Source organism: Nyctereutes procyonoides, unplaced genomic scaffold (assembly GCF_905146905.1).
Source record: "Nyctereutes procyonoides isolate TBG_1078 unplaced genomic scaffold, NYPRO_anot_genome, whole genome shotgun sequence".
NCBI classification, from domain to species: Eukaryota; Metazoa; Chordata; class Mammalia; order Carnivora; family Canidae; genus Nyctereutes; species Nyctereutes procyonoides.
The window spans coordinates 3,623,299-3,647,845 of NW_026575117.1; the positions used below are offsets into that span (position 1 = coordinate 3,623,299).

General features: G+C 51.5%; 1 protein-coding gene across 4 annotated transcripts in view; it reads left to right on the plus strand.

Annotated features, from left to right (window-relative positions):
* NOS1AP (nitric oxide synthase 1 adaptor protein) overlaps positions 1-24,547 on the plus strand; it is a 280,357-nt gene that overhangs the window by 132,356 nt on the left and 123,454 nt on the right. The gene's annotated exons all lie outside the window — the stretch shown is intronic.

Here is a 24,547-nt window from a genome sequence, read left to right on the forward strand (position 1 = left end):
CCCTGAGCCACCCAGGTGCCCCTATGGTATAGTTTCAAATCAAGTAGAGTGATGCCTTTAGCTTTGTTCTTCTCAAGATTGCTCTCCCCACTTGTGGTTCCAGATGAATCTCAGAATAGTTTTTCCTGCATCTGTCAATGTCTGGTTCCTGAACTCTCCAGGGAGTACTCGGGCAGCACAGTGGGTAGTGTTGACAAGTCCAGCGGTACTGTCAGCGTCAGTTACCCGACGAGCCTGGAGACTGTCCCTTCCAAGTCTACTCTGTGACTACTCTGATCTTGAGTGACAAGCTCCGATTCTTGCTCGGCGAAACCATTTCTGACTCTCCTGGATCGTATGGGTGGAGTGGGGAGTTGTTTTTAGGGCAGGGTTAGGTGTAGAGGGCCCCTGGCCAGGGTGAGGGTGGGGTGGGGTGGGGTGTGGGGATCAGGGTGAGGCAAGCTGCCCATGCCTACTTCCCCAACTTGGAGGAACCTAGGTGCAGTTAGGGGAGTCCCGAGTAACCTGAGAACCCTGGCATGTTACCTTAGGAAGGACCTGAACTTGCGATCCTGGCCCCTTGTGCTCCGTTCCTCACACATTTAAATAGCACGCACCTCTCCTCCTTAGCACTAGCTGGAATAACCTACTGCATTTCCTGTCTCAGAGCCTCTCCTTATCTAATAATTAGCTCCTTTGTCTTGCCCCTTTAATCTAGTGGTAGTTGCACAGGGAGCTGCCTGCCCAGGAATTTTTGCATTAAGGGAGGAGACTCTCCCACTGATCCCGTGCAGGCATTTCTGCTGACAGGTTGATATGCCCGAGCCCTTGAATCCGACCAATGGCGACCTTTCACCTTCATCTGGGTCCTGTGCTCTGGGGAAAGAGGGCTGGGCCCATCCCCCACCTCCCCCCTTCCCGTCCTGACTTTGGAGTGGAGTTGACATTCGATTGCCCAATCTGCAGTCATACTCGACTAATTGGATTGTTTTTAAATTCTCCTCTGGACGAATTATGGGCTTTCTTGACTTCAGTCGGGCTGCCTGGAGTCCAGCCCAGCCCGGGCAGGTGCCGTGCCAGCTTCCCCTGGCGTGTGTCTGTGCCCGCGTACTTTGCCATTGACCCTGAGCTCCCGTGGAAACACCGAGCCTGGGGCTCTGCTGCGGGCACTGCCACTCCTGGAGCTCTCAAAGGCCGCCTTTGTCCCGCGGAATGCCTGTCGCAATGAAGCCTGATAAATGGCCAGCTCGCTTCTCCTGGAAATTGCAACGCACAGAACCTTTTGCCCACGAGAATTCTAGTAACTTTCCTCGTCTCTTCCCGCCGTCTTTTTCTTTCTTTTCTTTTTTTTTTTTTAAAGATTTTTATTTATTTATTCATGAGAGACAGAGAGAGAGAGAGGCAGAGTCACAGGCAGAGGGAGAAGCAGGCTCCATGCAGGGAGCCCGATGCGGGACTCGATCCTGGGTCCCCAGGGTCAGGCCCTGGCTGAAGGCAGTGCTGAGCCCCTGAGCCCCCCGGGCTGCCCTCCCGCCCGTCTTTATTCAAGCCTATTTAATGAATAACTATTTAAGACCTCCCCCCCCCAGTCCTGCTCTGTGCCCGACATTGGGGGGAAGGACAGGATGGAGAAGTCAGTGGTCCTCGCCCTCTTGAGCTCCTCGGTGGACGCAGAACCCGTGCACGGGGAACCATGAAGGGGAACATAAAACGGGATTCCAGGAAACGCGGCGTGTGCAGTGGCCTTGCCTGGGGGTCTTAGGGCCCAGAGCTTTCTTTGCCTGTGGCTTCCAGAGAGACCCTTTTATTTCAGTTCTTTTAACGCTCCTTTGTTCGTTGGAGAACCACCTGTCAGGGCTTCCTCTGCGCCAGGCGCTGTGCTAGTCGCCGGCGACCCGGAGTTGGGTCTGTAAGAGTCGGGTCTGTAACACGCGGCTCTCAGCTCACCGGCTAGTGGGAGAGGAAGCTGCGGAGGGAAGGGACCCCGGGGACATGCGTCCTCGGGCAGGGCCGGCTAGGCCGCCTGGGAGGCCGAGGATGGAAGAGCTCGTTGGCTTGGAGGCTGGATTCTCACCTTGGTCATTGGTCTTCGGGTCCTAAGGGACCGTTGGTGTTTGTCTTGTCCTCCGCCCTTCAAACGGCTGCTTCACCTTTGCTGCCAAACTGCCCATCTCTCTGTTTTTTTTTTTTTTTAATATCCTTTTCTAGCCACTTTGTGTTCCTTTGCCTTTCCTCTTACATATTTGTGACTCTGTCATTCCCGAAGCACCTCGTAGAGCTATGGAGCTGCTATTTGCCTTAATTTTCTGTCTGAAATTACCCACTCTTTTGTTACACAAACAATAGCTGACACCATGTGGGAGTTCCATCTGTGTACTTAAATTTATTAGCCCTCTATTTCTCTTGCCCCTTATGGTTGCCTTCGATCACAACTTCACCAGTGTTATTTTTGAATCTTAAACTTTTTTTGGGGGAAAGAAAACACTTTTTTCCCCCTGGAGGCCACATCAGTGAGCGGAGCAGCAAAAATAGAACAACTCTGGGGAACCTGGCCGGCTCAGTCGGTGGAGCATGCGCCTCTTGATCTCAAGGTCATGAGTTCAAGCCCCACGTTGGGCATGAAGCCTACTTAAAGAAATAATAAAATTAAAAACAAACAGCGCAAAAATAGAACAACTTTCATGTAAAAAAAAAAAAGCCACAAAACCAAAAAACACTCCTTTGGCTCTGCCCCTAGCACCACGGTGAGGCTTTTTTGCTGCTTTCCACGGAAGCTTCTCCAAGTGTTTTTGAGCACCCACCCGAGCCCTGGGGCCCAGCAAGTCCCAGGAGGTGCCCTGCTAGGGCCCTGGGACCAGAGTCGGGCCGCTCAGCAGTCCGGGCCCTGTGCTGGATGACGCTGCCTGGCTGTGCTGCTCTGGGGATGCCCTGGCTGTGCCTCCCACTGAAGTGCTGAGACCTTTACCGGCAGCCTGCACCGCCCTGGGCCGCTGTTTCTCTGTGGCTCCCTGAGGTCCTGCTTTTTGTGATTTTTCTCCTAAGATGCAAACATGGGTCCAGGATGCCAGGTGGAGTGACGGGCGATGCGTTATGCTTAGAATTGCCCTATGCCCTGGCCTGAACCCTGCTGCTGGCTCGAGTATTTCTGAGCACCGCTGGGAGGTGCCTCCGGGGTCCCAAAGAGCACTTGACCTCCCCAAGATACACACGCTTCCAGCGGGTCCTTCATGTATCATGCAGACGGCTTTCCAGCAGAAGGGCCCCAAGGTCCTCTACTCGTGCCCCCAGAGGCCTGAGTCCCCAAGTGTACCTTAGGCTCAGGCCGTGCCCATCACAATAATCATAAAATAATATAAGCTCCTTACGTAAAATTTGGAAACAGGAGAACTAGCTCATGATCTCAGCAGCCTTGCTTTGTTCATCATCAGCTCTTCCTCCTGCACATATTCTTCACACAATTAAACTCGGGGTGTTCCTTGGCCACCCTCGGGTCTGTGTCCGGGTCCGAGCCTCTGCTGCACTGTCTCCCTGTCCTCGCTCTTCCGACTCCACTGACACCTGTTTCCTCTCCTGTCCCTTCCCGCCCCCATGCTCATCCCGTCACTGATCACTGGCCTCTCCGGTTTCTGTCTCAGCAGTTGCCCCCTGCCCTGAGCCACCTGAGTCACCTGAGTCCTGCGGAGTATTCATCTTCTCAATGGGAATACTAAAAGTTGACTTATTAACCTCACAACTATGTTTGCAGATGACATGACCAGCCTGTGGTAATTCTGAGTGCTACGAAATGTAAACAAAAATTATATTTAGAAGGAGAAGTGTAAGAGTTGTAAGAATATTATTGGAACATCGGCCCCGGAACCAGGCAGCCTGGGTTCAAATCTTGGCATGGCTATAATTAGCCGAGTGACTTGGGGCGAGTTTCTTAGCTTCTCTGTGCCTCGATTTCCTCCACTGTAAAATGTGAAGGCCGAGTAACAGTACTGTATATGCTTGTGTTTACAGTAGGATTAAATGAGTGAAAATTAGGTAGCAGGGGATGGCGTGGCACATTGTCGGGTATTACTGTGGGTGCTGTTATCATTTATAGAGACGCGCTATCATCGAACCTTCCTCCAACCGGGTAGGGAAGGGGCCCCAAATGGGTGACTTTACTGTGTGATGAGTGTTCAGCTGATACTTCTACGTGTCATCTCCTTTATCTTTTAAAAGATTATTTACTTGAGAGACAGAGAGAGTGCAAAGCCCAGGGAGGGAGAGGGACAAGCTGACTCCCACTGAGCGCAGAGCATGGCGTGGGGTTCAGTCTCACCCCAAGATCATGATCTGAGCTGAAATCAAGAGTCAGATGCTCAACCGACTGAGCCCCCCAGGCGCCCCATGTCACCTCCTTTATAGGAGGCCTAGCCTGGGGAGGGACCTAGCAAGAGTCGGACCCTTCGGTCTGCTCCCAAATCGGTGTTCTTTTTCACTATATGGGGCCACTCCGCATTTGGGTCCTGACGCATCTGTTGTTGGTCGCCCACCATGGGTGTGTGCAAATGAGCGTGGAGTCCCAATTACTGTCGGTGTTGCGGGGGCACAGGGCAGGAGCTCTGTGTTAACCCTGTGGAGGTAAGTAAGCCCGCGTGCGTACCTCTTCTCCTCTTTTCTGGACATTTCTCTAATTTGATCAGCATCAGCTTTTATTTTATTTTATTTTATTTTATTTTATTTTATTTTATTTTATTTTATTTTATTTTTTTAAGATTGATTGATTGATTCATTCATTCATTCATGATAGAGAGAGAGAGAGGCAGAGACCTAGGCAGAGGGAGAAGCAGGCTCCATGCACCGAGCCCGATGCGGGACTCGATCCCCGGTCTCCAGGATTGTGCCCTGGGCTGAAGGCGGCGCTAAACCGCTGAGCCACCCAGGGATCCCCAGCATCAGCTTTTAAATGGTTTTTGGCTGCTCTGCTGCTTGGTCTGTGACAGGTGATGGCATCGCGCCAGCCGCTTGGGCCGTGGCCGCTTCCACCCAGAGGTGACGATCGTGCCGTATGGGTCGGGCATCTCACGTAGTCTCCTTTATGTCTCACAAATGACCACGAGGGAGGCAGTGTCATCCCCTTTGTTAGAGATGAGTTGCGGACAGTTGTGGAGTAACTTGCTCACCGTATCACGGTCGACTTGGGGTCAGAACTGGGGTCTCCGTGTCTCTGGAGGCCCCACCTTCGTGCCCATCAGAGCAGTTCTGCTTTTGACCGACCTGAAATGTGAGCTTCCAGAGAAGGTTCTACTTGAAGCTGTTTTGAGACTTTAAATTTTGCAAACCACTGGGAAGGGAGCCTGGTGACCTGAGGTCTCTCACTCCAGGTTGAGGTGAAGTCATTTGTCCCCGCAGAGCCCCTGTTTGTCCTGAGTCTGGTGCAGGTGGGCTGCGGTGCCGGCCCCCAAACGTCAGGCTGGGAATAAGCTGCCACGATGACAGGGCTCTGGGCTCGCTGACCCGTCACAAACCAAGCCTCTCTGGGTTTGCCTGGAGCCATCACAGGAAGGTTCCAGAATGGTGACAGATGTGACTGTCGCTCTCCCTCCCACCACCACCCGGGGCCAGGTCCTGCGGGTATCATCCTGCAGATCTTGAGAGAGTGTCTTCAGGGCTGATGAAGGGCCTGCGGGACTCTGGAGCCACGATCACGCAGGGTGGGCTGGTGGCACTAGAACACATCCAACGCCAGTTTGCGTCGCTGAATGGCCCCGACTCCAGCCTCCCGCTGTGCCTGGAGCCCAGCCCGTGGGCAGCAGCCGCCCACGGGGGCTCACTCTCAGGTGCTTCCTCTACTGGAGGACAGTTGCAGCTCTGGGCGCGGGGTGGGCCGGGGTGGGGGTGGGGGGTTCTGTGCTGCTTCTGCAAACAGTTGGGTATTTTTCTCCCTTGCCCTGCAAGGCTTGATGGCACCAAAGCCGCTGTCGATGGCCTGGCTTTTAGATCGTCTTAGGTAGTTTTTGGATCATCTTAGGACATCCCCCAAGGGCCCAGGAGAGGGCCTGCGGGGTAGCAGCAGCTACGTGGGCAAGCGCAGCATCATGCAGAGCTTAATGGGAGCAGAGGCTGGGATTCAGTTACACCTGCGAATGGGGTGTGACTCGTCTACCAGCTGTGTTGCTGAGCAAGCTCCTGAACCTTCCAGCCCTGCCTCTGCTTATAGGATGGGACGAGAACGTTCACCTCCTTGTGTCGCAGGGACAGATGACAAAGTATGTTCGGAAGCTCCCCCGGCACCTGGCTCATGAAGGCGCTCAGTAATATTAGCTGTTAGGAGAGGCTGTCCCCGGGGACGTGGGCAGTCAGACTTAAACCCCAGAGTCCTTTAAGTCTTGGGTGTAGGTTCTTGTTTTCATCTTCCTTCCATCTCATGGGCCCCAGGAATCTGGTCCTTCTGCCTCCTCCAAAATAGTCGCTCCCCACTGCCTGTTCTTTACCTGCGCGCTCCGGGTCAGGGTCCTGGCTCTTCCTTCATGCTTGAGCCTCTTCCCTTCCTCTTGCACCTGAACTAAATGGATCCTTTTCTTATTGGATCTTATTGGATTTCTTATTGATTGAAGAGTTTATTTATTCATGAGAGGCAGAGACACAGGCAGAGGGAGAAGCAGGCTCCCTGTGGGGACCCTGATGTGGACTCGATCCCAGGACCCCGGGGTCACACCCTGAGCCAAAGGCAGGCACTCAACCTCTGAGCCACCCAGGTGCCCCACTTTTCCTTTTTAAAGGATTGCAGTTGCTGGTCTCATGAAACAGGGTGCAATGTTGATTGATCCAAAGAGCTCCTGAAGACCCCGTCCACCTCCAGAGTGGCCTGGGGCCCCCGGGGGGCGGCACCGAAATCCCAGACAGCGGGCCTGAGAACAGCCAGCGTCTAGGAGGACGTTTCTCCCGTGTGGATAACCACGTTAGGTTTTCCCCTTTATTCTGTGATTCACTGGGTTTGCTATTATGACGGTGCCGCTCGAGGGACAGATTGGTGGCCAGGAAAACCTGTGGCCTGCGCCCTTACCTTTAGGAGGCAGCTTTTGTGTGCTGTGCTCCTGGGGGAGAGGAAGCATCGACCCTGGACCATAGTGGCCGCTCTCCCCGTGTGCGTGTGAGCAGGTGACCGGATGCTGCAGGCACCGGGAGCTTGGGTCTGGCTGGAGTCGGGGGATCAGCTGCGCGGCCTGCGTGGGGCCCGGTGGTGGCTGCTGCAGCCAGGAGGCCTCTCGACGGGGGCGCCAGGCCGGTGGAGGGCGGATGGAGCACGGTGAGCCTAGGTGCCAGGCCGCGCTGACGCAGGTGCACCTGCCACAAGTTAATTTTCTCACTTGTAAAATGGAGAAGTTGTGACCCAGACCTGGGAGGCTGCTGTGGCTTTTCTAGGGTCCGTGGTTGATTCCTGGGTTTCGAAGGACCTCCTGGTCATGGTTTCGCGTTCCGGCTCTAAATTCTCCCTCTTAGGTTTTGCCTGATGAGGTTGCTAGTCCTGCCCCGTGGCCTGGTGCCGAGGGCCCGCGGTCGTGTTACACGTGGGTGTTTATGTGCATCCGTATCGCATGTGCCTGGAATCTTTGGGCCAAATGTGGGGGAGGGGGACGGTGAGATGATTCACCGCTTAAGTATGTGTATCAGATAATGAGGCTTATTATCCAGAAGCTGGTGACTACGGCTCAGAGCTCTGTTCCGGGAAAAAACAAACCAAACCCTTTATTTTTTTTAAGTATTATTATTTTTAAAGATTTTATTTGTGTGTGTCTCTCATGAGTAAAAGAAGTGGGGGTAGAGGGAGAAGCAGGCTCCATGCAGGGAGCCCGATGTGGGACTCGATCCCGGTCTCCAGGATCACACCCTGGGCCGAAGGCAGGCGCTAAACCTCGGAGCTACCCCAGGGATCCCTAAACCAAACCCTTTAAACGCTGCTTTCGAGGTGACGTGGTGTTAACCTGTTCCGGAGTCCACATGGAAGGCCTGCTGGAGTGTCTGTCCTTTTCAACTTACAACTAGAATTTCTTGATGAGGCAAATAGATTCCAGTTGTTGAGAAGAGAATGAAATCAATTTTTTTTCCTTTTTTAAACAATTTTATTTATTTAAGAGCAAGAGAGAGAGCACATGAGCAAGAGGAAGGGGCAGAGGGAGAAGCAGACTCCCCACTAAGCAGGGAGCCCCATGTGGGGCTCAGTCCCAGGACCCCAGGACCATGACCTGAGCTGAAAGCAGGTGCCCAGGCGCCCCCTGAGGTCATATTTTCATTCTGCCTCTCTACAAATCTTATTACCATTAACACCTCCGATAATCTTGCATTCCTTTTTTTTTTTTTTAATGCACAGGACACACGTCAGTGCCTGACCCCCAGCTCACTGGCTTTGTGACCTCAGGCAAATCTTTGCACAAGAGCCCGACTCTCCTTGGTTTTCAAATGGAGAATATTAAGTAACTCCCGGGACTGTTAGTGATGTTAAATTTAAAAACCCATGTCAATATTTAACATAGCCCTGGAGCACGAGCACTCAAATGCCAGCTACTGATTTTTAACAGGAAAATGAGATCATACAGTATGTACTTCTACAGCTTTCCTTTTTACTCCGTGGCAAATTACAGACATCCTTTCATGTCAATATATGCAGAGAGGCTGCTTTCCTTTGTAATAGCCTCACAGTGTTCGGTTGTATTAAATTATAATTTATATAATCATTCCCCCAGTGAATTAAAAAACTCTTGGCTATGATAAAGGTTGCAATGAATACACTTGTACGTCCCTCCATGCACTCTCTGCATTTTCTAGGCCTTATTGCTAGATTAGTGGAATAGCCAAATTGGAGGCCGTGCCCATGTTTTTGGGACTCCGAGGTTGCCTGGGTGCCCACCACAAATGCTCAACCTTTGCTGTATCCCTGAGCAGTGTTGTGCTATGCAAGGAACAACGTCTAATAGCGACCGGTGTCCTAAATTTCTTCCTCGAGCATGAGTGGATATTTGAGAGCTTTTTACCTGACAAGTGTCAATTAAAGAACTTGTTATGGTTTGGGTGCCCCCTGCATTATCAGGATTCTCTCAAGTATGAGGATGGTTTAGTGGAACTGATACCACTGACGGGATCCGTGTTCTATTTACAGACCAGTGATGCACATTGTGCTTCTTTCATAAAGAAGCATAAAATCTGCTTCTTTCAAGCAGATTTTTAAAAATAATTTTTAGTGAAAATCATTTGATGCTACATCAGCCTCAACTGTGATTTTTATTAATCAAGTTCATAAGCCCGACAGGCACATGGCCAAACAGGGGTGGCCCATGGCAGTTGCCGTTGCTGATGGTTATGAGGTCGTACGATATTTGACCTTTTGGGGGGACCCCTTGTGTTTCCTGTTGATCATGACCACGTTTCGCATCATTCTGAAAAGGCGTGAAGCTCCCAAAAATAAAATGATAAAAGTAAGTTCCACTTGTCCGTGTGGACATTCGCCTTCCTCGTGGGGCAAGGGTAAGGTCACGTGTGACTGGTGAGGTCAAGAGAGGATGGAAGAGTGTGAGCGTGCTGTGTGAGGGACACAGGTCACTCCGTTTCTCATTTTGTCATTCGAGAGGCATGAGGAGATGCTTATCACTCACCACCCCAGCTCCTTTATTGGTTGTGATACCACCTGAGGGGCGCCCGGGTAGTTGAGTTGGTTGAGCACACGACTCTTGGTTTGGGTTCAGGTCGTGGTCTCAGGGTCGTGAGATCGAGCCCCACACTCAGCACAGAGTCTGCTTGGGGTTCTCTCTCCCTCTCTCTCTGCCCCTCCTGCTCTCTCTCATAAATAAATCTCTAAAAAAAAGTGATATTACCTGAGCACCCCATTCAAATACTTTTTAACATGTTATTCAGGGTGTTGAGTATAAGATGTGGAATCTCTAAGAATATGTTCGGGAATTCTGTGCAAGACCATTGCGACCACTGGTCTTCTGTGTTAAGAGTTGAGTGAACAAATACCTTGTTTAGAATCTAGTTATGAGATTTTCTGCTTTCAGCTCAGAGGTGCAGCTTGTAGACCTGCCTCCCTAACCTCATATCCTCCCCCAGCTGCTTTTTTTTTTTTTTTTTTTTTTGTTTTCTATTGAGAAAGCAGAGAAGCTCTGTGAAGGACAAGAAAACAACAGTCCTGTGGTTACTTGAAAGCAGCTACAGGGGAGATTTTTCTTTTCCCACAGTGAATGGGGGTCAGCGCTAGGAGGGTTGAGGAAAGGCAGGCAGAGTTGTTTTTTTTTTTTCCCCAAGATTTTATTTATTCATGAGACACAGAGACACAGGCAGAGGGAGAAGCAGGCTCCATGCAGGGAACCCGACGTGGGACTCGATCCTGGAACTCCAGGATCACAGGCGCCCAACCACTGAGCCACCTGAGATCCCCGAGGAAGGGCAGGCAGAAAGGCTTCTGGGTTCAAGCAGAACTTAACGTTTGGAGGAAGGTCTGAAAGGGGTTGGTTTTCCAAAGCCAAAGCGTAGAAACAATTTTAAGAAAAATCTGAAGTTGAGATCAGGGTTCAATTAAACTATGATTAAGAGATTTCTGAGAAGAATTCCTAATTGTGCTTGTAATTGTGTCCATAAATACTTTCTTGATGAATCATCTCAGTTCAGCTGTTTTAATAGTCCTCGTTCAGTGGCGTATAGGAAATTATTAAAATTTCAGAGCTTTGCAGTTCAGAGCACCTGCTTGCCCCTGTTGGCGCTTTAGCCAAATTTGCAGGAGGAAACCTGAAGGAAATCCAGGCAGACATTTCAATACCATATGTGATTATAGAATGCATGAAATTTATTCCCGAGCCCCGAAGACACCTTTCACATGTGCCAGGGTGCCCTGGAGGGTTTACTCTATGAAAGATAGTCTCCAGTTCACTTTTGTTTATTTCAGAGATTTTATTTTATTTTTTATTATTATTTTATTATTTATTTATTTATTTACTTACTTATTTATTTATTTATTTATTTATTTATTTATTTGATAGCACACAAGCAGGGGGAGTGGCAGGGAGCCGGAGAAGCAGGTTCCCTGCTGAGCAGAGAGCTCGCTGCAGGCCCCATCCCAGGACCCCTGGGATCATGACCTGAGCGGAGGGCAGATGCTTCACCGACTGAGCCACCCAGGCGCCTCTCCAGTTCACTTTTAGAAGGTTTATGTAAATAATGGTTTTAATTTGTACTCCCTGGCACTTTGCATTTGCAGGTTGAAACCCTGTGGAATCAGTACCTTGTCATTAACAGAGTTTGCAGCCCTTAACGCCTGTCACTCAAGACCTCTGAGTGTTCCTGGAGGAGGGAGAGAAGGGGGGGACTAGGCTTGGGGTGTGTGCCACTCAGGAACCCACTCAGGAAGCAAGGTGAGGGTTGAGTCTTGGAGACCGTTCATCCCTTCATATATTTATGGCCTGTCTCTGTGTTCAAGGCACTGTTTTTTGTTTTAGCGTTGACTATATTTCTGGCAGTTTCTTCCTGCTTCTGACATTTATAACTTCTTTTCTTCTCTGGTGGAGACTTGGCTTTGAAAGAACAATGAACTTTGTTAGTAGAGGAAGCACGCCCGTGGCAAGCTAAGGCATTATTTGGCTTTCAGGGCAGTCAAGCCTTTTAGGTACACGGTCTTAGAACCAGAACTCTGGGAGCTCCGAGAAAGGTCAAACAGAAATATGTGTTGTTTGGAGGCAGGGAGCTGTGACGCCGAGGGGGCGATGCTCCTGATAGAAAGTTTTGCTTAAACAAAAACTAAAAATAAAATGAGAAGGGTGTATTGAATAAGAAGACAGAAGCAATGCTGCGGGCCCCTCCCCTGAGCCTGACTTGATCCAGAGAAGCTTCGGCAGAAGGGGAGAGAACAAGACGTTGGGGAGGGCATCTATCTTTGTTGCCCCAAGAATCGGCTGGCATCCTCCGCGTGGTTTTGGCCAAGACCCCTGGTCTTTACAGGATGGAACCACCCGGGTCCAGGGCGACCTTCTCAGAGGGAGGCCAGGGCCCAGGGGTCATGAGCTAAACAGGATGGCCCCGGGGACACCTAAATGGGGGAGAAATGAGGGTCCAAGAAAATGAAGCATCTCCATAAAAATAAGGTACTAAGCGATTTTCTCCATGGGAATTCTCTTCCCAGTGATAGACCCAAGGCCCAGAAGCCAGGAACGGGATGGCTGCCAGCCCCCCCCCCCCCACCCCACATGCTTCTCATTGAAGCCAAACGAGGATTTCTGGTCCCCCAGGAGCCTTCAGTGTTTTCGGAACCCCGGGGCAGGGTGAGGTGGTCACTCCCGGGATTTCTTATTTATTCATTTTTATTTTATTCGAAGCTCTCCCCTTTCCCGAAGGCCTGGACTGTCGTCACAACACAAAGCACAACTAGTCACGGAAACGTGGCTTCTGGTCTGTCTGTCCTCCCCCGTCCCTCTGTTCGAGCTCCGTAGGCCAGAGGTCGCAGGGGCGCCGTCCAGCTGCACCCCGGGGCGCCGCGTGCCCTCCCCGCCTGTGACTCGGGTGGAGGAGTAGCCACGGGCCTCCCCGTGGTGTAGGCCGTGTGGAGACCGTGAATCGGGGGGCGGGGGGCTTCCTATACGTCATGCTAGGCCTGCCCTTTCCTGAAGAGGATTAACGGGCCTACAGGGGCTTACAGGTGCCTCAGAGCATCAGGGACGTCGCCTGTTGTTCCACTTCCTAAACACTTTCTCACCCCATAACTAATCCAGGCTAAGAGCATCAGATTGCCAACCCTGCAGTCCTGTCCGCTCAAAAGGGGTGAGGATTGTGACTTCGGGGTGTCCTCTGCTCTCCACTGGCTCAGTCCTGAACCCCCAGGGTGGCCTTGGCGTGGAAGCCCATAGTCCCCCTGCTTTAGCCAGAGGCTACTCACAGCCCAGGTTCTTCTCCCTTCACAAATGAAACTAAGCAGGGGCGCCTGGGGGATTCAGGCAAAGCGGCTCAGGTCATGACCCCGGGGTCTTGGGATCGAGTTCTGCCTCGGGCTCCCTGCTCCTTGGGGAGCTGCTGCTCCCTCTTCCCTTCCCCCTTGCTTGTGTGCACGCTCTCTCTCTCTGTCAAATAGATGAGTAAAATCTTTTAAAAAAATTGAAACTAAGCACATTTTGTTTAAAAACAAGGAACGGTATAAGAATATTTTTGCTTGTGTGCAACATTCACGGGAGAGAAGTTGGCCGAGGGACACCTGGGTGGCTCAGTGGTTAAGCATCTGCCTTCGGCTCAGGGCGTGACCCCAGGGTCCTGGGATGGGGTCCCACATTGGGCTCCCCGCAGGGAGCCTGCTTCACCCTCTGCCTGTGTCTCTGCCTCTCTCTGTGGGGAAGGAAGGAAGGAAGGAAGGAAGGAAGGAAGGAAGGAAGGAAGGAAGGAAGGAAGGAAGGAAGGAATCCTTAAAAAAAGATGTTGAGTGGGCCCTGGGGCTTCAGCAGGGAAGGGGCAGGACACAGTCCTTGAGGTCCTGGGCTTGTGCCCCAGGGCGGGGATCTAACCTCACACGGAACACGGTAGCCGTGCTGTGATGCTGTGAGCCTGTGGATTGTGACTGGTGCCCTGAAGAAGTCATTAAGGGGTGTGATGGGGACCTAACGGCGCACCCTGATGTTAGTTTGGGGTCACCGGGAAGGCTTTTCTTTTCTGGGGAAGCTGTTCCTGACTTTTTTTTTTTTTTTTTCTGTTCCTGACTTTGAATCCTTAGCTTTCTTACCTGTTTCCTTTCTCCTGGAGGCGGGTGTCAGATCACTTTCCTTCCTTGAGGCTGAATGTCTTCCTGAGCTCTGTGCTAGTTAGGGAGCCAGTGAGAATAGGCCCCTTAGCCCTCCGCGTCTTTCTAAGCTGGTGCTGTCCTCAGGGAGCTCTCAAATCCTCCTGTCTTTAGGAGCCTCCGCCACAGGCCTGCTGTGCTCTGCGTTTCTGCAGTAGGCTCGTGGCTTTTCCTCCCCAGAGGGCCAATTTATCTGGGGGCCGTGGCGGGGGGTGGGGGGGGGCAGGGGAAGACAAGTGGGTCTCCTTGCACCATTCGTTTCCCTTTGGGTTGTGAGCTTAAGAAAAGCATCCTGCACGACGTAATAACCATTACAGAAAGGGTGCTTAAGCTAAAAATAAAATTATCACTCTGAGTTATAACGTTGAATTATCATTTAATATTTATCGATTATATGCTCCCAGTCTTTCCCCCCCAATGCATTTGTGACTGAATTATCAAATTCTAGATATTAAAAAATGTATAACATTTTTAGGGGATGTTTAATATTTTAAAGGCTGCTTTTTAATATTTAAGAGGGCCCAATGAACATTTTTGTGTGCACTTTTTGCAAATATGGTAAACACATTCAGAATCGTCTCTCCTCTGTTCTAAACACAATCTCCTCTGTTCTCTCCTCTAGAAATATTTGTTAAAAATATTGGGGGTACCTGGGTAGCTCAGTCATGATCCTGGGATGGAGTCCCTGATCAGGCTCCCCACTTAGTGGGGAGTCTGCTTCTCCCTCCCTCTCTGCTTCTCTCTTCCCCTTCTGCACTCTTTGTCTCTCTCAAATAAAATATTTTTTAAAAATTGAATTTAAGGGGCACCTGGGTGGTTCAGTGGTTGAGCATCTGCCTTTGGCTCAGGGCGTGATCCCAGGGTCCTGGGATCGAGTCCCACACTGGGCTCCCTGCAGGGAGCCTGCTTTTCAGTCTGCTTCTCTGTCTCTCATGAATAAATAAATAAAATCTTTTTAAAAAATAAAAAAAAATTGAAATAAAAACTAAAAGGAACAGTTTTTGGACCAGGAATGAAAGAGGGGGAGTGCTGTCTCAGACTTTAAACCTGCCCCAGGAAAGGGTATCTGTGCACCTTGCATGTGGCAGGAGAGCCGACTGCACCCCAGCATGAGGCCTGTGCCCTGGGGACAGTTGTTCACGGTGGTCCTCAGCAAGGGGCCCGGGCCTCTGCAGCACCACGCGTCCGATTGCTAGCCTGCGTCTTGTTCCTAAAGGAGAAGATCCTAAGGGTCTGCCTCCCGGCCTTGTTCAGGGTTTTGCTTGTCCTATAGGGCACGGCCCCGCCACAGTGTCAGGAGTCGGGGGGGGGGCACGTAAGCGGGGGACAACGCTTGTGCCAGATTCGTTTGCAGACAAAGACCTGGAGCTCGAGGAAAACCACGTCGGAGAGAGGCCACGGTGCTCCCAACAGGTGTCACGATGCGTGCGCGGGTGGAACTGCAGAGAGAGATGGGGCGGTCGTCCCGGTGAGAGGAGCGGCACGTGCTGCCCGAGAACGTGGACCCGCGAGTGGAGATCTGGGCCGCGGGAACCCAGGGCTTATGGTCAGGGTGTGGCGGGGGTGAGACGCGGTGCCCCCAACTGGAGGTGGTGCACATGGGGAGGGCGGGAAAGCCTGGAAGGGGAAGAGCCTGGAGGGCGGGCCCAGAGCCTCCGAATACACAGCCAGCTCTTCCTTGGGCTTCCCCTGGTTTTGGCACAACAGTTGCCCATCGATCCTTCCACCAGGAGCACCAGAAAAGCATGGACGTGCCTATCGTGTGTGTGAATATAAATGATGAAAGGCCTGCGTGGACGCTACTGAGGCGGCGAGTCCCGGGGGAGAAGGGAAGGCCAGGTGACCCCTGACATCGGATGCCACTTGCCCTTCGCTATTTTTTTTTTTTTTTGCCGGTGTGTAAGTGGCCACGAAGAGGCTGAACAGGTGTGCAGACTTTCGGGGATCGTGCAGAACTGGGGCACATGTTGCGGTTCCCGGGCTCACCCCAAGGCGGGGGTCCTGGTCAACACCCCCGCTTTTGGCTGGGAGCCCTGACAGGTCCTGTGTCGGGAGGGGTGCAAACGGGAAATAGAGGGGCGCCCACAAGGCCGGCTCGTGGCCCCTGATCACCTGGGCTGGATCGAGGTGCTGCTGCTCTGTCCACGCGCCCGTGGAAAGCACAGAAATCCTCCCCGGGGGATCTGCTTGGGGGAAGAGCAGGTCTTTCAGAGCCTCACGTTACTCACTGGTGTTTCGTATACGATGTAGGACAGCCCGTGACACACAACCGGATGTTTGAGAGGCAAACCGAATGGGAAGCAGGAAGAGAACCAGAGGGAACAGACTGGCTCCGGAGCCTCGTGCATCGTGGTTGCCACACGGGGGCCTTAAAACAACCGTGATCCTAAGCTTAAGGGGCAAGAGAAGGTGCAGAACTTGGGCAGGGAACTGGAATCTATTAAAACGAGTCCTAGGAACTCTCGAACTAGGATTTCTATGGGATCAGGTAATACCTTAATCTTTTACTATTTATTTATTTTAGAGAGCGAGCAAGGCGGGAGGGGCAGAGAGAGAGGGAATCCTAAGCAGACTCTGCACTGAGCATAGAGCCTGAGTTGGGGCCTGATCTCTCGACCCTGAGATCATGACCTGAGCCGAAATCAAGAATCAAACGCTTAACTGTGCGACTTGGGCGCCTCTATCTCAGTCTCTTATTAGAGGCAGGAGTTGGGGTGACGTTGGGGTGTGGGGCTGATCCTGACGGCTGTGATTGTCGCCAGGACTGCCTCTGGGGTGTGTATCTTGCCTGTGGCTTCGGGGGCTGGGGAGGCAGGGTCCAGCGTGAGAGTAGGAGCCAGGCCTGGGCAGACACAACGTCCGAGCTGCTGGTAGAGAGCAGAACCTTCGCTTAATAAGAGGCTGGCTGGGTGCCTGGGGTGAGGAGAGGGACGGCTCCAAAAAGTCCTTTTTGTTTCCTTTGTATATTTTCCTGTGGCCAGTCGGGGGCACCCAAAATGGCTTAGCGGCTGCCTTTTATTTCTGTAATTTGTACTTGATTCTCTTGTTTTATATTATAGTGATTTGTAGCTTCTATTTTTATTTGCTAGGCTGGTAGGTGCTGAAGCCAGTTTCTTCTTCTTCTTTTTTAAAAATATTTTATTTATTGATTCATGAGAGACCCAGAGAGAGAGGCAGAGACACAGGCAGAGGGAGAAGCAGGCTGCCTGCGGGGAGCCCAATGTGGGACTCGATCCTGGGACCCTGGGATCATGCCCTGAGCCGAAGGCAGATGCTCAACCACTGAGCCACCCGGGGGCTCCTGTTTCCTTTTTCCATTTCTTTTTTCTGCATGTGTCCTCTCACCCGAGAGCAGCACGTTATCTTCATGTAACAAGAGCTAAGTAAATATTTGTTAATAGGAGGCATAGCTCTCAATGGACTTATTAATTTGAGCTCCTAAGGTGCTCCCTGGATGATGATGATGACAGGGTGGTAGTCGTGTAGTGGAGATGTTTCTGCTTTTCAGGGAATGGACAGCGGGGAGGACGGAAGAGGATATGGGAGAAAAAGACTGGAAGGGGGTGGAGGGTGCGAGGCCAGCGCTCAGAGCCTCAGTGACACTCCGTCAGGGACTTCTGTATCCGTAGGGTCCAGGCAGGAGGCGGAAACTATACCAATAATCTGACCAGGGGAAATTTAATATGAAGAATTATTAACTAGTAAATGAGAACTAACTGCGTGAGGGGTAAAAAGAGTTTTAGAGGGACGCCTGGGTGGCTCAGCAGTTAAGTGTCTGCTTTTCGGCTCAGGGCGTGATGCTGGAGTCCTGGGGATCGAGTCCCGCGTCGGGCTCCCTGCGTGGAGCCTGCTTCTCCCTCTGCCTGTGTCTCTGTTTCTCTCTCTGTGTGTGTCTCTCATGAATAAATAAATAAAATCTTTTAAAAAAAAAAGAGTTTTAGAGAATAAGAGCTCTAGGGCCAAGGGTGAATTTTCAAGGAAGGATAAATTTGGAAGGAGAGTCCCCCAAAGTTTAGATCTCCTGAGAGAGAGGGAGTCCGGGGCCCACTGGATGGTGGAGAAGTCACTGGGCACTCAGAGAGGGGAGGATGCGTCCCACCGAGTCTCCCACATTCCAGGGGCCAGGAAGTCACCCACTGTGCCAGGGAAGTGAGAACAAAGCACTAGAACCTCGAGGAGAAACCCTTCTTACCGCAATGTCCTTCCAGCACCCTCTGCTGACAAGACCTCATGTCGTGCCAGCTGGCACAGGAGAAATGTTTACAGCAGCTCGGTCCAGTAGAAGTAGAATGCAAGTCACATATGTGATTTAAACTTTTTCTAGGAGCCACATTAAAAAAGCAAAAAGAACCAAGGTATGTTGATTTTTCACAGTGCGTTCTTTTTTAACCCAATTTGGCTAAAATACTGTTTCAGTATGTAATCAGTCTGAAAATTATTGAGCTATTTTATACATGTTGTGCTAGGTCTTCAAAACCTAGTGTGTGGGGAAGCCCGGGTGGCTCAGTGGTTGAGCATCTGCCTTCGGCTCAGGGTGTGACCCCAGGGTCCTGGGATCGAGTCCCACGTCGGGCTCCCTGCATGGAGCCTGCTTCTCCCTCTGCCTGTGTCTCTGCCCCCCTCTATGTCTCTCACGAATAAATAAATTTAAAAAAAATCCAGTGTGTGTGTGATACCTAGAGCACTTCTCTGTTCACACCGGCCATATTCCAAATGCCTATTGCTGTGTGGTTAGTGGCTACCATGCTGAATAGTGCAATTTGCTCAGAAAGCTGGTCATACCATCGTGGATTTGGAGCTGAGATGTGATAAATTGATAACTGGCTCATAATTATAATAATTATGTGGCCACATAATGGAATATTGATGTTCTAAAAAGTTACAAGAATTTGGAAGGGGGGAAGCTTTTATTGTGCTAAGTCAAATAGCACATAGCATTGTGTATAAATAGAATGTCAGTTTTGGAACAACAGCAGCTCCAAACAGAAACCTATGTATTAATAAAAGATAGGGAAATGCACTAAAATGTTAACAACGGTTATCTTCGGGAAGTGGTACCGGGTTGCTTGGTTTCTTCTTCCTACATTTATGTATTTTTCAGATTCTCCTTAATGAGCACACCGTGAGTTGACATAAAATCCATGCTCTCATAGCACCGAGGCTTATGGGGGCCCAGGCCCTTGGGCCTAGTTGGTCATAATTAAAATGGAGTTGACTCCAATGAGTGTGCAAACCTGGCTTTATAACGTGCAACACAGATGCTCTTCCGAGTTTGAAAAGTCATGACCAGGAGTCCCCAAGGTGACAGAAACTGCAATCTCTGAATTTCTGGATGAGAGAAGGTGGTTTATGCTGTTTCGTTAAAAGCTGCTTGGTAATGGCCATCGTTGGAATGCTAGTCATTGTTCATTTCCTTTTTTCCTCTTGGGGATCAGGGAATTAAAAGGCCATTATTGGAACTGATTTATTTCGCCTCTTCTGTATAAAGCATTTTATCCCCTCTGCTCTGTCATAAAAGGTAGAGGTTCTTTTTTTCTTCTCCCCAGGGGAGCTGAGGATGGGCAGTGCTGTGACCTTTTGCACCGTTACGTGTGGGGTCTGTGGACACAGCTGCGAGACCGTTTTGGGCACTTGCTCATTTTGTGGGACTCTCTTGGTGTCCTGCTTCTGTTAGCCTGCCTCAGCGTTATGCTGTTCTGGCCTAGAAAGGTCGAAGGTCCACGGGACCGACTCGAAATCTGACTGTATATATTTGAAAGAAGCAAGTGCTTTTCGACTTTATTATGAACCAGATCCTGTTGTTAAATATCGGTCGTGGATACTCCCCTCAAATCCTTGTGATAACCCTCCGATGTGTAGGTACGGCTGCTTCTCCCAATTTTCTATGAGGAGAAACAAATGCATTGAGACTGGGGAGTTTGCTCTTGGTCACATAGGTAGCAAGACGTGGCTGCAGAGTTCAAATTTCCACAGCCCAGCTTCAGAGTCTGTGCACGTCAGAATTAAGCCAGTGTAGTGGATCTCAAACCTGCACGTGCCTTGGGGTCTACTTGAGTGAGGTGGCCGGGTGTCCCTGGAACAGAGTGGGCTTAATGAAGTGACGATGGGAAGCCACATGGGGCGCTGAGCACGCTGTCGTATTCCGTAGATGGTGGACGGTCATTCGTTTTTGGACAGGGCCGTGGCCGTGTCGCAGCTGCGCTCTAGCAGTGCCTTCCGGTGGATGCTCTTCTCTTACGAAGTCGGCGGGATCATTTTGGCATCTGTGCTCCCTAAGCCTCCAGGGACCCCAGCTTCTCAGCCCCTACCAAGCAGAGCCCGTCCGTCTGGTCTTCTCTCTGTACCCCGTTCCGTGTTCCATCCCCATCCTTCCCCGCTTAGGCCCTCCTGTAAACTCTTGCTGCCCTGCTCTCCACCATCCCAGTCTGGCTGAAAAGCTCTACATCGCAGGATGTCGATGCAGGATGTGCTGTTGGAACTCCCGAGCCCATTCCAGAAAGCACAGGTGCATGTTCAGTGTCCCTGGAAGAGGACCCCCACCCCCCACCCCGGAAACACACACTGCCCTCTGTTTGTGGCCAGATGGAGTGGCGAGTTTGTGTTCACGCAGGAGAAGAGGCCATTCCTCCTGGGGTCCCACAACCGTACCCTGACTCCGGCCCCTTCTCCTTCCTTGTGCTGCGTGCAGCCCGAGTCTCCACCTCCCCGTTCATGGAGAGTTGGGCTGCGACTTCTTGTAAATCTGAGAAGTCCCTCAGCGAGTCCTTCATACGTGGGGAAGATGCAACACAGGGGAGAGTTTTCCTTTCACCCACTTAAAAACCTTCTTTAAGGTCGTGAGGTTAGACCCTGGGGACTTGATCCTGACAGCTCGCCCGTGGTGGAGAGGTTCTCGCAGCGCACCTGAATTTGAAGGGTCTCTTACCTGTCTCCCTGCAACTGAGCACTCTTCTCCCCGTCTCGATTTGATTACCTGAGGAGCATCCAGCGTGGCCCTGGCTGCACGTTTGCTCGTGGGCTTCCCTCCACCTGCCCCGGCGCTGGTGCTTTTGCAGCACACGTCTTGCCCCCTTGCCCTGCCTCCTCCAGCTTGGCCTCCACACCTCGGTGGGCCCCGACCCGTGGGCACACCTGTAGAAGGGCCACCAGGGGATCGTCAGGGCTGAAGCGCCAAAGGCTTCAGCCTCTTGGAGCACGGCCAGTGGTGCAGACGCGTGCCCCGGGGAGGAAGGCTTTGGTGGCCGGACGCTGCTCTGCTTAATTAAAAGGCAAAGAGGCAGGGATCCCTGGGTGGCGCAGCGGTTTGGCGCCTGCCTTTGGCCCAGGGCGCGATCCTGGAGACCCGGGATCTAATCCCACGTCGGGCTCCCGGTGCATGGAGCCTGCTTCTCCCTCTGCCTGTGTCTCTGCCTCTCTGTCTCTCTGTGTGACTATCATAAAAAAAAAAAAAAAGATAAAAGGCAAAGAGGCAGTTCCACAAAGGTGAGGGTGGTTAATCCCCGATGTTCCGTCCCTTGGTCCACGCGGGGCTGGCATGGCAGGAATGCTAGCCCGCCTCACCCACTCCCACGACACCCCACGTACGCACATACGTGTGGTCCTGTCGTCGGCCGACACCTCTCTCTCATCAGTGCCCCTGTCTCATCAGTTGAACGAAACCTAGAAATAAAGAACCTGAGAGCTGGAAGGGACGTGGAGGTCGTTGGGCCCCGCTCATAGAGGTGAGAAACGGAGGCCAGAAGGATCCTCAGACCGGGTTGGGAATAGAGCCTGGAGTTCATGTCCCTTCTCCTGGTCATGATGGCAGCATCCTGGTTAGCGTCTCATCCCAAAGAGGTTCACCTATCACCTACTCTCGGCGAAGGCCTTTTAATTTTTTTTTAACGTTTTATTTATTTATTCATGAGAGACAGAGAGAGAGGCAGAAATGCAGGCAGAGGGAGAAGCAGGCTCCCTGCGGGGAGCCCGATGCAGGACTCGATCCCAGGACCCTGGGATCACATCCTGAGCCACAGGCAGACACTCCACTGCTGAGCCACCCAGGCGTCCCTATTTTGAATTTCATTACTGACCTCATTTGGTTCCTTTCCATCTTAGGTGCTACAGGGCGGGCCAACCCTACAGTCCCTCCACTGGTCATTCTCCAACTGTAATGCCAACCAGCAGGTTTGCAAACCTACCATATTAGGTGCCGTGTCAGTGTTTCTTCGGTTGCTAAGCACAAAAGTGACCGTTGTATTGAGCCCTGATAAATGCCTGAATCCGTGTTCCGTGTTTTCCATAGCTATCTCACTTAATCCTCAAGGAAGTATCTTCAGGTGACTCATCCCTCACAACATGCCATTAGTATTGGGAAGCTAAGGGGCTGCAAGCTCAAGCAGTGTGCCCGAGGGCACCCCAGGAGACCTTCTTGACTTGACTCCACCTGCCTGTTGTTAAAGCACATGCTCCCCGCCCCCTCAACCCCCATGCAGCCCTGCGAAGCTCTGAGGTCGTGGGGCAAGTCTGTCCTTCTGGGCCTCTGCTTCCTTTCTCCATCCTTCTAGAAGAGTACTCCACTTTTTTTTTTTTTTTTTTTTGCAGGGTGTAGGGTGGGTAGGAGTCTTGTTCCTCCAGTCTCTAGGGACGCCTGGGTGTCTCAGCGGTTGAGCATCTGCCTTTGGCTCAGGTTGTGATCCCGGGTTTCTGGGATCAAGTCCCACATTGGGCTCCCTGCGTGGAGCCTGCTTCTCCCTCTGCCTGCGTCTCTGCCTCTCTCTCTGTGTCTCTCATAAATAAAACCTAAAAAAAGAAAAAGAGATGGAATCTCTAAATCTAAACCCAGGGTGCCCCGGCTGGCCCCTGGTCGCAGCGAGGCTGGCAGGTTCAGGGCCCTCTCACCAGCTTGCTCCCTGACCCGCCCCCCTCTCCACAGCCATCAGGGCAGCCTCCTGTGGCTAACCAGCTGGTTACTTGGGAGTGAAGTGTGGCATCTGGGTGGTAACATGTTCATCGGGGCCTCGCCTCACCTCTGGCCCTCGAGGAAGCACAATCTGTGCACTCATCTTGGTGTCTGGTGGGAGGGTGGTAACTTCAACCAGTTTATCCACCACTTACCTTGGAGGCCGGCTCAGCTTTGCCAGAGAGGACTCTCGACTCTTCCTTTCTGGCAGGGACTCCAGAGTTAATCTTTTCAGGAACTTCAGGCTAAAGTCATTCAGGTTTAAGACCTGTGTTCTTATTTAATTGGGTAAATTCTTATTAGGAGGACCACGGATCTTGCAGGTGGGATCCGTTTTCTAACATTGACTTCAATCTACTAAAGCATTTATTAAGCCATTTAACTCTAACACAGCCCCTGGAAAGGCTGTGCAGCTGCTGGGACAAGAGGTCAGGGTATTGGGATTTGAGGATTTGATTGCCAGCGTTCCACTAATCTTGCCCTCACCCAAGACCTTAGGCTGGTCACTTTCTCTCTCTGTTCTCTCTCTTTTTTTTTTTTTGACATTATTTATTTATTCATGAGAGACACAGGCAGAGGGAGAAGCAGGCTTCATGCAAGAAGCCTGATGCAGGACTCGAAACCGGGACCCCAGGATCACACCCTGGGCTGAAGGCAGACGCTCAACCGCTGAGCCCCCCAGGTGTCCCCCCCCCCCGCCCCGTTCCCATCTTTTGCACCAGAACTTACATGAGCATTAAGGCCCACTGAGGAGCAATCCCTTTTTCAGGGTGGTGCCTGGTTTGTTGGGGATGCTGGTCAATCTCAATTTCTAGGCACTTAGGACTTTGGATTACCTCTGCCTGAAATTATGCAGGCAATTGACAGTTGACTGACAAGAATAAAAATGAGAGCTAAAGAATTAAAGCATAACCAAGTCCTTTATTAAAAGCATGCTCAACTCAAGTGGACACGGCCACCTGTTCTGACGCGCCATCAGCTACCCCCACGTAAAGGGAGACTTGGCAGGGAAAGGGTCAGCTTTGTATTTTGAAAAACCTAAGTGTGCTCTGCAAATACAAACTGATATGGTTGCTGTTACTTTTGCTCACAGTCTGCCTTGGTGGACAGAGCCGGAGGCCCGTGGAGCACTTGGTACACGGCCGGGCACGCGGCTAGGCTCAGCACGGCCCCAGTTTGTATGAGCCAGGCCGGAGAGATGTCTTTCTTTCTTTTCTTTCTTTTTTCTTTTTCTTTGAGATTTTATTTATTTGAGAGAGAGGCAGAGACCTAGGCAGAGGAAGAAGCAGGCTCCTTGCAAGGAGCCTGATGTGTAGGACTTAATCCCGGGATCTTGGAGTCACGCCCTGAGCTGAAGGCAGACGCTCAAACCACTGAGCCCCCCAGGTGCCCCCAGGCCTGCGAGAAAATTAATCACATTTCATACTCAGGCATTTCTTTATAGGACCGGAGTGTTGTTTTTAATGAAAGCATCATTCACAGTATGCTGCCCTATGTTAGTAGTCTCACCTGGCTTCAGGTCACGAACAAGGAAGAACACAGGGCATAAGGCGGGACTGGGGGAGACTGGATGTGCCACGTCGGGAAAGCAAGCGCCTCTTCCTTTGGGTGTGGGCAGCCCCGAGCAGGGATGCACGGCTTGGAGAGGGGAGTGTGGCTGGCTGTAACCCTCACTTTAACTCCTTCAGCTGGGTGTCTCTGAGCAGGTCACAACCTGTGTTGCCTTTCATGTTGGCTGTGGTTTGGCGATGTATCCACAGTGGGAAGCAAGTGGGGGATTTAAGGGACGTAATCAGAGAAGCCACTCTTAGGTGATCTCCATTGAACTTGCTTGCTAGTCTCCATTCCTTCTG